The following is a 13927-nucleotide window of genomic DNA, read 5'->3' as shown; positions in this document are numbered from 1 at the left end:
AATTGAATGTAATTTTGTATTTGTTCCTTTTCTGATGCTAATTTGCACAATAATGTTTGTTGAAATTTTCTTTTTCTCTGCATTGCTTGAGTCACAAAGTTAATTTAATTAAAAATTTGTGTTGCTGAGACTTCCGGAAGAACATGGCAGATAAATAGCAGCAGCTACGGAGGCTCTCTGAGATACCCTGCTTAAAATCCAGGAATGGTGCGGTATGAGGAGTCCTAAGCAAGGGAAGATACGCCCTGCCGACCCAGGAATGAATTAAGCTAAGGGAAACCAACTGGAAATCCAATCCTGGTGCTATAACAGAAATAGATAAAATCTAAGCTCAGAAGCTCGAACCTGCACCACTGGAAGCCGCGATTAGAATTTCCTGCTGCCACTGCTGCGTCCAAATCTGCTGGGCAGGGAGAAAGACGCAGGAAAGCTCCGAAAGTGGGAATCTGCAAACTGAGTTGAGAGCGGGACTAGCAGGGAGCCCTACATCGACTTGCGGTGAGTGAGTGGAACAGGGACCCTTTCATAGAGTAGGAGGCTCCAGCAAAGGACATATTGGGACTGGGCAGACTTGCTGGAACAGAGCGCTGCAGTGACATTAGTCGCATATTCCCCTCTCAAGCGGGATTGGTGGGGAGTGCCTGGCCTGCGTGATACCACTGACCAACACCCAGTAGGCTAACCCAAACCAGGTCCCAGTGCCTGGAGGTGCACCCTAGTGGTGAAGCCTTCTGTAGGTTGACCTGGAGGGGCGAGCCCAGCAGAGGATGCCCAGGTCTGTGTCTCCCTAGTACACTGCAGTGTGCAGGAACACATAGCCGGCACAATTCTAACAAACTGTAACCGGACAAAGAGAAAAAAATTGGGCCTCCTACATTCGCTTGTATGGAAGGAACAAAAAGTATGGGAAGACGAAGCAACAAGAAAGGGTCCTCAGTCCCCAATCCTGAAAACACTGATCCAGGAAAAAGGAAGACATAAAACATGCACTATGAGACATGGCACCAATAGACATAAAGTGATATCTCCAGAGCCTCATAGACGAGTTAAAAAATGAAGTATTTAATGAAATAAAGCAAGATATAAGTAGAATAGTTAGAGAAATGCTAAGCACTGCCCAAGAAAAAACAGATGGTGGAATGGAAGAACAGAAAAAAAGGGGAGAATTGTTTGATGGAGAAAATAGAGAGAACATAGAATATGTGAACCAGGCTCAAAGAGATTACCAGGAAACTAAAAACTCTATCGAAAGCTGGCATAACTGCTTGAAAGAAACTAAAGATAGATTATCTGAATCGGAGGGCAGACTTGTAACATGGGAACATGAAATGAAAAACTTTTTAAAAATAATAAGAAAACAAACAGCAATAATACAAAGGCTAGAAGATGATAAGAGGATCTACAACCTAAGAATTAAGAACATAAAAGAAGAAGTAGGGACACAAACAAATGGACTACAAAAGCTATTCACAGAAATAATCCAAGAGAATTTCCCTAATTTAGCAAAAGGTAAAGATACTCAGATGTATGAGGCATATAGGACCCCAGCCACCTACAACCCAAACAGAGCTACACCCAGGCATATAATAATCAAAATTCCAGAAATCCAATATAAGAGCAGAATACTAAAAGCTGTCAGAGACAAGAAACAGATCATTTACAAGGGAACACCCATCAGAATTACAGCAAACTTCTCAGCATAAACCATCAAATCACGAAGAGCTTGGGGGGAAATAATTCAAGCTTTGAAAGACAACAACCTCCAGCCAAAGTTGGTATATCCTGCAAAACTGTCCCTAGAAATTGATGGAAAAACAAGGTGCTTCCAGATAAAGAGGAACTAGAGGAATTTGAAACCACTAATTCAACTCTACAGAAATTACTGCAGGATATTCTAAAAAAAGGAAAATACCAAGACTTCAGAAACAGTGGCAGAGAGGCCACAATGAATGGAGCAGAAAGCGAAATGAAAAAGACAAACTGACAACAAATATCTCAACAGAAATGAGGCAGAGAAGGTTGGATGGTAGGAACAGCTATTTTGGAGAAAACAAGATATTATAATAGCTAGTGCTGATTTAGTATCATCTTGCTTTGAAGTCCCATCAAGCTTTAATTCTTCGTCTCTATTGGTCTTAACAGGTATCTTATTGGATTTTATTATATGTGATAATATAAGCAAAAGCCTTTATAGACAAGGAGATTATATAGAAACCATTGTTCATTTTCTGATAGTTGGTTCTAAATACCCTGTAATACTGTCATTCTCTTGAATGGTTTTGCATTGTCTTGATATGTTTGGTGCTACAATATATGAAGTTATACTCAAAGATTTCAAGGAAAGAGACACTATAGTAACTACTTTTATGTCAGGATATCTTGTGGTGAAACACTATTTTGCTTAAATGGTTATGCTTTGACCTGCGCTGTTTTGTTGTTATGCCCTCTTTTATCTCAATCTCCTTTTTTTAATTATTTACTTTTTTATTTTTATCTTTTTAATTAAGGGAAAAATAAAAAATAGCAGGATACATTATAGTAACCTACTTTGATTTCCTATTAACTTGATTTGAAACCCTGTATAGCCCTCACCATTTTGCTTTGACTGATTTTCCTCTATTCTGCTTTGCTTGATAGTACCAAGTTCAAAAGTATAGACAAATCTGTGAAGACAATAAGATTCATTATGACACCCATTCCAGTTGACTATTATCTTCTTTTAAAGTCCTGTAATGTCTCCAATGTTTTGGTTTTATTCTTTACTGTTTTGTTCAATTTTATTATAGCTGATGATACAGGCAATTCTTTTTAAGATAGCAAGAGGCCGTATAGTAACCATTGTTGATCACCTAGTATTTTGTTTTTACATTATCTATTATGTCCATCCTTTTGATTTGACTGATTCTGTTCTGTTATGTCACATTTGGTTTTACTCTCTTCAAAAAAAAGTAATAAGAACTGTGGGAGTAATAAAATCCAAAATGTGTAATTGTCATTGTACAAAAGAAAGGAAAAGAAAGTGCTCTAAAAATATATATAAGTGCATATATATTTAAGGGTATAAGATAGATAACCATATTACTGAGTTTTGTTGGATCAATGAACAAAACTGTTTCCAGTCTCACTGTTTGAAAGTCCACTTCATGTGCTTTAATTTTGTAACTTGAACAACTATTTCTAAGATAACTATATGTAATCTATTAACTAGTGATTTCCTACTGTTTATTTTTTTCTGAAATTCTGTATAACTTGTACCCTTTTTCTGTTTATTTTTTCTTTTTCTCCTTAAATAAAAAAAATTTGTGTTGCTTTATGGTCAGAACCGTTATCTCCCAGTAAGCTGACCAAAAGTTGAACACAAAGGGAAAGATAAGAGGAATCAATGGATGTTTTCTGGGCCCTTTAATTGTTCCTTTGGCTATACACATGTGATTCTACAAAGGAAGGGATGTAGCCACCAAGGGAATAGGTAGTGTTCAGAAAGGAACATCCCAGAATTGTTACCATTGGAAATCTGAAAGTCTACAAAATTACCCAGCATGCCCTTTTGCCCTTTCCATCTTGTTGCTAGTGGCTTCCATGGGTGACCATGCCACTCTGCCTTGGAGCTAGCTGAAACCTCCAAAAACTGATAAATGAAGACCCACTCATGATATTTCATTATAAGAATCACTCTCCATACAAGTAATATCAAAGTCTCAGATATATCCTTAACAATAATCCAATACTGAAGATTGAACTTTAGGACCCTCACCTTGAGCTACATCTCCAGCCATTTTTGTATTTCTAATTTTGAGACAGGATCTCACTAAGTTGCACATTGCCGGAGATGGGCTTGAACTTGCTATTTTTCTAAGTCAGTCAGTCCCTAAGAGAGCTGGAGTTACAAACATGTGCCATCATTCCTAGTTGGATAAACTATTTACAAAGTGAAAGAGTTTTTGGCGTGATAAAAGAGAAAATATAAAATAAAAATAGCCTTTATCCCAGGTTTGTGGAGAGGAGTTCATGACCACCGGTGGCCTGGCTGTCTCTACCAGAACGTCGGGTGTAGGTTATAACCTCTGACCGGGCGTGGTGCACATCAATGCTCTATTGATGACCCACGAGGAGCTGATTGGAGTTTTCTTCATGTGCAAACAGAATGGAGAGTTGCAATTAGGGATGAAGAAGCAGTAGGAAATGGTAAGCATTCCTGCTTTGGCCTTCCACCACATTAGATCACTGCCATAACTGTACAGTAATTTATTTTAGGGCAAGAACCTTTCACAAAGAGAATTCATTAACTTGCCAGTCTTTAAAATCTCTATGTTCTTGCCTCAACTGAAAAAGGTGATAAAGAGACAGAAATTAGAAGGAAACAAATTTATTGAAAACTGGCCCTGAAGAGACAAGGGCCAGTTTTTTGTTGCTTCAGCTCTCTGTCATAGGTCACTCAGAAGCATGAAGGGCTTTTGTAGGACAAAAAAAGATATCCAATGAGACCATGGGCAGAAAATCCCCACACTGAGAAGGGAGCTTCCTCTTCAGAGCAAGCTGTTTCTGTCTCTTTTTCCTCACTGCAGGGACCTCGACCTCTCAGGGTCAGCATCTACACTTTCTTTTCATTAATTTTTTGGCAGTGAGTTCTAAGGAGATAAGACAAGGAGGAGAAATCACAGAGTCCTCTATTCAGTATGTAGAGTACCATGTGAAAGAAGCAAACTGTTAAAACATTAAGAAAATGGGTTGATTAGGAAGAGGACTACAGTCATCCTATCTAGGAAGCTGCTAGGTTACAGGGTGACTAAATACAAGCTTAATATAAAAATGTCAGTAGCTTTCTATAATCCACAATATCCTGAGTGATTTTTTCTCTACTACTTGTTATACTAGAATATAAACAAAACCATTCAAGGACTGAATGGACAGATTTTACTTTGAGAACTAGCAGAAGAAGTTTGTGGTCCAGGTCTCATCCATTGCATCTCAGAGGGTGGGCCAGCTGGAAGAGTATAAGATTGATAGGAATCCCAAGACCCAGGACAACAGCCCGATGCACAGATGCACACACATGGAGCCAAGTAATTAGCGAAGCCAGTAATGTGGAAGTGTCTGAAGCAGCAGTGAGGAGACAACAGATGGACTCTGGAGAACTCCATTAACAGAAAACCAGTCAGCCTCCTCATCCAGAGGCCAAGATTCGGTCCATGCCCAGCACATCTCTGGGATGCTACACAGACATCATCACAGAACTGTAAACACCACAAGAAGAAACTGAACAGCAGCTAGCAATTGCAAAAGGAAAGATCTCTTAAAAACAAGAAGGAATCAGGAAGTAACAACTCAAAGGCTACAAGACCATGCAAAGAAAAATAATTTAAGGTATCAGCAAAAAAGCAGAGGTCAACACAACATAAAAAGAGTATTTACAAAAATAATAACAGAAAACTTTCCAAGCATGAGAAAACTACATGACATAAAGATAAGTGAGGTGTGTAGAACTCCAACTAGCCATAACCAAAATAAATCTACACCCAGACGTATAATAATCAAGATCCCAGAAGGTGAGCACAAGAACCAGACTGTTAAAGTCTGTTACAGAAAAAAAGTAGATCACCTACAAAAGAAACCCCATCAGAATCATGGCAGACTTTTCAACACAAGCCATCAAGTCAAAGAGAGCGTGAAGTGTTACAAATCTTGAAAGAAAACAAGTTCCAGATTGATGTACCCTGCCAAGCTATCTCTCAAATTTAATGAGAAATAAGATACTTTCATGATAAAGAACAATTGAAGGAATTCATGATCACCAAACCAACTCTACAAAGAGTGCTGAAGGATGTTCTAGAGAGAGATAAACATGACCATGGTTTCAGGAACAAAGCAGAAGGGGTGTCCTTGAGCAGGGCAGGCAGTTGAACAGAGGAGACCAATGGCAGGAGGATAGCATACGGATCATAATTATTAATGTAGATAGCCTCAACTCACCAGTAAAAATACAGGTAGAGTGGATCAGGAGACAGGATCCATTATACGACAAGACAATGCTTTATGTTACAAGAACCCAGAAAAAAGCAAGGGTAACTTGCCCGTCAATGTGGAATGGATAGGAAAGATATGGTATTTTTATTCAATGGAAAGTTACTCAGCTATAAAGAAGGAGAACCTTGAGGCTCTTAGAGATAATTGGATACAACTTGAGATTGTGCTCATGAGTGAAATGGTTTGGACTCACAGGGGTGAACACTGCTGTCTCCCTCATATAAAGAGCTGAACGAGTTAGTGGGATCCAAAACGTACAATGGATATTATGAAGGTGAAAGGGGAGGAAATGTTTAAAAAGGGAAGGTGGTAACCATTGTTATTTCCAGTTACTTTGTTTTTAAGTCCTGTATTGTTTTTATTATTTTGTTTTGCTTTTCATTCTGTTTTGTTTTGTTAGATTATATTATGTATGATGGTATGGGCAGCTATTTTGAAGGTAACAAAATATATTATGGTAGGCATTATTGATTTCCTATTATCTTGTTTTGAAGTTCTGTATCACATTTATTGTTATGTTTTGATTCATTTTGTTCTTTTCTATTTCATTGATTTTATTATGTCTTACAGCATGGGCAGCTATTTTGAAGATAACATGAGGCATTACGGTAACCATTGTTGATTTCCAATTATCTTGTTTTGAAGTCTTGTATTGCTCTCATTGTTTTGTTTTGATTGACTTTACTCTGTTTCGTTTCATTTCGTTTTATTCTCTTTAAAATAAAATTTTAAGAAATTCAAAAACATTTACCCAGCATGCTTTTGTTGTGGTCAATAAGCAAATTAAGAACAAGATTCTTATCAACAGAACTGATGTGTGTTAGCATATCGAGTACTCCAGGCGCTAAGATAGCTTCCTGAAGGAAGCTTTCCTCTTCCTGGAGGAAAATGATCAGGAAAATAAGGAAGCCTAAAAGAAAGGAACCAGCATGCAACTGCAGCACCAGCCAGCCTGTCCTGCCACCAGCCTGCTCACCAACATGCTGAGATACGAGCTGCTGGACCTATTCCCTAGGCGTCCATGGCAAAATAGGTGTTTTGTTTGGTTTTGTTTTCAAAACTCTCTGGACTGTCAATAGCAATGACAAACACAAAACAAAACCAAATCTCTAAACACCTCTTTTCTGTATAGGATACAGATATCTTATAACCCTTGGGTGATCAGGAGTGCTTTTATTCAGGGGAGGGAAGCCAGAAACCTGACTGTATCATGGTGTTGATCTTCTGAGTAGAAGCTTGACTCTGAGTTCCAGGTGACTTGATGGGTTATTTGTTAGTTATCTGACTTTCAGAGAAGGACTTCGGATCTCTCATCTGGAAGGCGAGGTTCTCTCAGTGCTCTGGGGATGAATGGGCAAAAGGATTGGAAGTCTCTCTACTCATGATGCATTTGGAGCTTGGGTCGTCCTCTTCTCTTGGCATAGCATTTCCGTCCTCACAGGGGCCTGGTATCATCTAGTAGGGACTACTGTATTCTACTTCTTTCCTGACCTTAACTCTGTGGATTTCTTCTTCTCTTTCTTCTCCTTTTCTTTGTCTTCTTCCTCCTCCTCCTCTGCAGTGCTGAAGACTTCACCAGGTGAGCACACAGTTACATCCCCAGCACTGTCTTCTCTTATTTGGAAACAAGGTCTTATGAAACTTCTGCCTTAGCCTTCTGGGTACTGGGATCAGACACACCACCACAGGGCTCCTACAGACTTCTGATAAGGTGAGGGAATGCATGGTGAATGTGGCGGGACAAGACAAAGAACCTGGGCACCTGCTGGCTCACAAACAGCGTTTACTCTGTTTTTTTGTTTGCTTGTTTGCTTTAAACGCTCTCCTCTTTTATCTCTAGCTGTGGTGGTAACTGGTCTTGCTAATCCTATACTTTTCCTGAGTTTTGTGGTGTAAATTGTGCAGATTCTCAGTCTTGTTCAATGTTGATTTGGGATTTGGCTCTTTCTGTTCTGCTAAATAAAACAGATAAATCTGTTTTGCAGCTTCTAAAATGTGTTGGTATTCTATCACTTCCTGTTGATCTAACCATGTGTAGTATTTTTTTTTAAGCCATTGGGTACTGTTAAATGCTGTTTCTGGAGGACACAGAATTCAATGCATTGTTCAGGTTTCCTTGTTAATCTAGAAATTTCAAAGGAAAACATCGTATATTCTGATTCACATTTGACTCCATCAGTCTAATTGGGACTCAGACCCTATCATGCTCATTTTCATGGAATTTAATGTAAAGAATTGTTCACTGAGTATAAAGGATTGTTAAAACAGTGACTGGAAGCCGGGTGTGGTGGCTCATGCCTGTAATCTCAGCACTCGGGAGGCTGAGGCAGGAGGATCGTTGTGAGTTCGAGACCAGCCTAGGCTACAAAGTGAGCTCAAGGCCAGCCTGAACTGCATAGCGAGACCCTGTTTCAAAAAAGAAAAACAAAACAAAACAAAAACAAAAACAAAAAAACCCCGGTGACTGAAAATGTAAAAGAAACCTTAGCTACTCTGGAGACGGAACTGGCAGGAAGCAGCTTCCACTCTTAGGTCTAAAGGACCAAGTGAAGATGTGGGATTGCTAACACTGGTGCAGAAAAAGGGGGGAGCTGCTACAGGATCTGGTGCAGGCTGGGGTGCTGGGTAATGCCGCACAGGGCTGACTGAGGGTGTTTCACTGGCTTTAGCTGCCACTTCACTGCCTTGTTGCCCTGGGCTGAGGAAAATACAACATTCTGTGACACTGAGATACACAGGCAGCTCACAGGAAGGCTGAAGAACCGAGCTTGTACCCTCCTCTCCTCTGGCCTTGGTTTCTCTTTTAATGATCCCTATTGTCAGAGCCTCAAAGGGATTTGGCTGGCATGGAAGAAGTGTAGTTTGTAGAGCTCAGTCTAAGACCACAAAGCCCACTAGATGGTGGCCTTGAAGCTGAGACACAATAGCTAACTAATTGGCATAGTACATGCTTCTGACTACTCAAGATTTATATATGCTCTACTAAATATATTTAAACTGCCACACAGAGAAATACAAAATTAGTTCTGTTTCTATTTCCTCTGCTTCCTCCTCTTTCTCCTCCTTTTTTTGAGACAAGGTCTCACTATGTGGTTCAGGCTGACCTTGAACTTACTATACAGCCTAGGCTGACCTTGAACTCATGGCAATCCTCCTGCCTCAGCCTCACGGGAGCTGGGATCACAGGTATGCACCACTGTGCTTGGCTCTGTTTCTACCTTCTTACAAACAAAGTCACTTTTTATTTTCTCCCTAAAATGAGGAGACACAAAGTCTGAGTGGTAGTTCAGCTGTATCCTTGTAGGTGAGATAGTGTCACTGTATATTTCTGGGCCATATTAATTACCAGTCAAATTTGGTCATAGTTGCATCTCAGTATTCTGGTTTTAAACATTGTATTTTTGATCACTCTTTTCTTCCCTTAGTTGCCTTCAGCTCAGTCAGAATTTGAGTTGGGAAAACAGGGCCATAGATTGGTCCTCTTAAACCCCCAAAGATATGGTTATTTACCAGTTTACTAGCTACTGTGCCAATCTATATTCTTACAAGCAGTAAAAGTGAATTATACTTGTTCCACACCACCCATGAATGAAGAAGTTATATCCATGAATGAGAAGTTATATTTCACTATCATGGAATTTGTATTTCCTTTATCAAGGAAGATCGACCTCTTTCCCCCATACATTTATTGGACTTGGGTTTTCTCGTCTGCTCATTTTTGTGTCTGATTTTTAATTTTTTTCTCACTAATTTGCAAGAATTCTTGTGTTTTTTTTTGTGCTAATATATATATATATATATATATATATATATGAAGCCTGTAGATAATGATTGACAACATAGAAACTACATAAAGTATATAAAAACTATATAAAGATTGCATTCCTGCAATCCTAGAGCCTGGGAAGGCTGAGACAGTAGGATCGCAAGTTCAAACCCAGACTGGGAAACTTAGTGATTTAGAGCAATCTCTGAATGAGCCTTTAGCCTCCTTTCACTTTATTCTCCTCTATTTTTCCCTGTAGTAATCATCACCATGAATCTGGGTTTAACATTCCCACACAAAGTTTTTACACTGTGTAGCAGTTTGTATTCTGAATACCAACCCATTGCTATTTTTATGCATTTTCAATTGCAAATATCCCCCCGCATAGTATGCTGTTTTTCATTTTACTTATAGTGATTTTGATATATGAGTACAGAAAATTTAAATTTTAACATGGTTATATTTGTTTTGTTTTTGTCTTTTTTCCTAACACAGGATATTGCTATATAACTCAGGGGGCCTTGAACTTGCCTCCTGCCTCAGCCTTCTGAGGGCTGGGGCTACAGGGCTGTGCTACCATAGCTGGCAGTGTGGTCATATTTCTCAGATGTTTTTCTTACGGTGCTTTTTGTAAATCTTTTTTCTGTCCTTTCTGTATACCTTTTATGAATGTACCTTATTTCTTAGAGAATGTGTATGTTTTTTGAAGAAAAAAACATGACCTATATATCCTTTATTTTCTGTAATGTTAATAAGAACAGAATGTTAAACGAGGTTAGAGAAAAGCAACAAATCACTTATAAAGAAAAACCTATCGGAATTACAACAGACTTGCACACACAAAGTGCTCTGGTTACTCCCAACTGCTGGATCCAGGAGACCTGCTTGGTGGGCAGTAGCTTTCTATCCAGTTCCAGCTGCTGCTAGTGTACCCGGTATCTCACGTCCTTTTCTTTCTTTCTTTTCTTTTCCTTCATGCCAACATTCCTCCCTTCCAGTCTTTGCGCAGGACCTACAGACTTAGCAGAAGATGAGTTTAAACTTTTTGTTACTGGGTACTTAAAACTATTAAAAATAAAAGGAATTAATAGGTTTGTACAAGTGAAAGTCTGTGGATTTCAGCTTTGAATCAGCAGGTCATTGATACAATCTTAAACAGATGTAGTATCTTTCTATCTTTTTGCTCTGTTTTTTCTAGGTCAGCTTTATCTGTAAGTTTCTATTCCTTGGACTACATGACATGTTTGTTCCTAAGTCAGATTGCTCAATCTGCATACTAGTGGCATCTGATAGATAATTCTCCCAGCCTGAAGATTGCAGGACATTAAAGAGCATGCTTGGTCTGCCTATGAATCGCTGCAGTGCTTTGCTCCTGCCCTGTGCTGAGATTGCCAAAACTGTCTCCAGACATTGCCAAAAGTCTCTCAAGGTGTGGTGTCTCCCTTCATTAGGAAAAATTGTAGTCATTTTTTGTTGCTGTCATAGAACAATATAGTGCATAGAGAAAAGGTTTATTTAGCCCATGGTTCTGGAGGCGGAAGTCCAAAACTGAGTGACCATATTGGTTTAATTTCTTGTAAGGGCTTAGACCAATCTGGATTTATCACCAGAGTTGCCCCAACTTGTTCTACATTGATAAAGAGGAGGTACCAAAAAGAAGAGTCATATCCAGTGGAAAGATCAGAGGTGGGAGTGATGTTGGGTCACTTGGTCATTCCCAGAAAAGTCTAATTGCACGGTGGCACTCTGTGGGACAGGAGAGATAAGTGAGGCACAGAGAACCCTAAATAACCGTGATCAGAAAAAGAATCATTGCATGCCATCTAATAACTGAAATACCAGAAATCCAACATAAGAAAAGAACTTAAGAGGTTAGAGAAAAGCAACAAATCACTTATAAAGAGAAACCCATCAGAATTATAACAGACTTGCACACAACAAACCTTAAAGGCAAGGAGAGCTTGGAATGAAGTTTCAAGCACCAGAAGAAAAAACTTCCAATCAGGATTGATGTATCCTGGAAAATTATCTTTGAAAATTGATGGAGAAATTAAAATTTTTCATGATAAAGAACACTTAAATAAATTCACAACCCTTAACCCCCCCCCCCCACCGATTCTCTAGGACATCCTAGAAAGAGACAGTGAACTAACAATGCCAAAGGTCCAATAGAATGAATGCATCAGGTAGGGCTAGCAATGAAGTAGAAGGGAAAGAGATCAAAACAACAATAAGTAAGTAACACAACGACAGGAATAAATCAGTGTCTATCAGTTATAACTATCAATGTGAGTAGACTTAATTCTCCAGTCATAAGAATGGATTAGCAGAATGGATCAAGAAACAGAATTCAACAGTATGCTGTATAAGAGAAGCACATCTAACAGGAAATGAAGTTCTTAGGCTAAAATAAGAGGGTGGAAAACAACATTCCATGCAACAGGAGTAGCTATCCTATTTTCGGGCAAAATGGACTTCAAGTTAATGATGATCAAAAGAGACAAAGAAAGCCCTTATATATTGGTTAATGGAACTAATCACAAAACCATGATGCGCCCAACTTCATAAAACAAATGCTAGTAGACATAGGAGATCAGACAAACACTGATACCCTTTCAGGGGGTGTTGTCGCATGTGTGTATCTAGATGTCTCCACAAAGTCTCACGCACTGATAGGTGGGACTCTTCAGGGGTGACTGGGCTTAGGATGTGTGATCCTGGATTCAGCGTGTGTGGTACTAAACTAGTCCACTGATTGGTTTAGCATACTTCCGGGTGTGGATAATGGAAAGGGTCACCCTGGGCATGGGCAGCACCCCCTAAAAGACTTGTAAGCTGGACTGGATGAAACCCAAAGGACAGCCTGCTTCACTGCTGCTGCTTGCTCTTTTCTGTCTTCCATGCTGCTTGCCTTAGAGCCAGCAGATGATGGACTGAAACCTCTACAACTGTGAACTGAAATCAACCTTTTTCCTTTTATCTTGGGGGTTTGGGATACTTGTCTCAGTGACATGAAAGTACCTAAGACAATGTGGAATTTCAACACTTTATTATCACAAATAGACCAACTAAACAAAAAACAAAGAAATATCAGAGTTGAACCAAACCTTCAAGCAAATGGACTTCATAAATATCTACAGAATGTTCCACAAAACAAAGAACACATTGTTTCCTGCAGCATATGGTACTTTCTCCGAAAGATACCACATACTAGCTAATAAAGCATGGTTAATTTTGCAAAAGAATAAAAATTTTATCATGTATATTATCAGATCACAGTGCAACAAAACTAGAAATCAATAGCAAAAAACAAAACCAAAAAAGAAAAAAAAAACCCACAGAAACTATGAAACTATGCAAATCAAACAATGCACTCTTGAATAATCAGTAGTTAACAGAGGAAATTAAGAAATAAGACAGTTCTTAGAACTAAATGTGCCAGTACAGCATACAAGAGTCTATGTGACACAACGAAAGCAATCACACTAAAGAAGTCTATAGCTGTGGATAATCATATCAGAAAAACGAAATGAGACCAAAAAGTAACCTAATGATACATCTCAGGGTCCTAGAAAATCTAAGCAATCTAAAGCCTGAAGTTGTACAAGGAAGGTAACTATAAAGATTAGAGCCGAAATCAAAGAAATGGAGATTTAAAAAAAAACAGCAAAGACAACAACAACAAACCCCAAATTAACAACAAAGTATCAATGGATTGAAAGTTAGTTCTTTAAAACAATAAACAATAGACACTTAGCCAGTCTTATCAAAAAGAAAAAATATGACTCAAATCGATGCAGCTGTAAATGGAAGAGGTGAAATCATAATGAATTTCAGCTGCTGAAATTCAGGAAATTATTGGCAACTATCTCTCAAAAAAATCTCATTATCTCAAAAAATTAGCAAACAGAAGAAATGGACTCGTAAATATATATGAATTACCAAAACTCAATCAAGAAGACTTTAAAACTTTAAGTAATACAATATCATTGCAATTAAAAAAAACATTGTAAGGAGATTGAAGCATTAATAAGAACTTTACTGAGAAAATCCCAGAACCTGATAAGCTTCACAAGTCTAAGATTCACTGAAGACTTTTATGAGAACTTCAGAGAAGATCTAACACCAAATACTCCT

Source organism: Cavia porcellus, unplaced genomic scaffold, assembly GCF_034190915.1.
Source record: "Cavia porcellus strain 051 isolate PalLab524CR breed Dunkin Hartley unplaced genomic scaffold, mCavPor4.1 scaffold_9, whole genome shotgun sequence".
Taxonomy (NCBI): Eukaryota; Metazoa; Chordata; class Mammalia; order Rodentia; family Caviidae; genus Cavia; species Cavia porcellus.
This window is presented reverse-complemented; position numbering follows the sequence as displayed.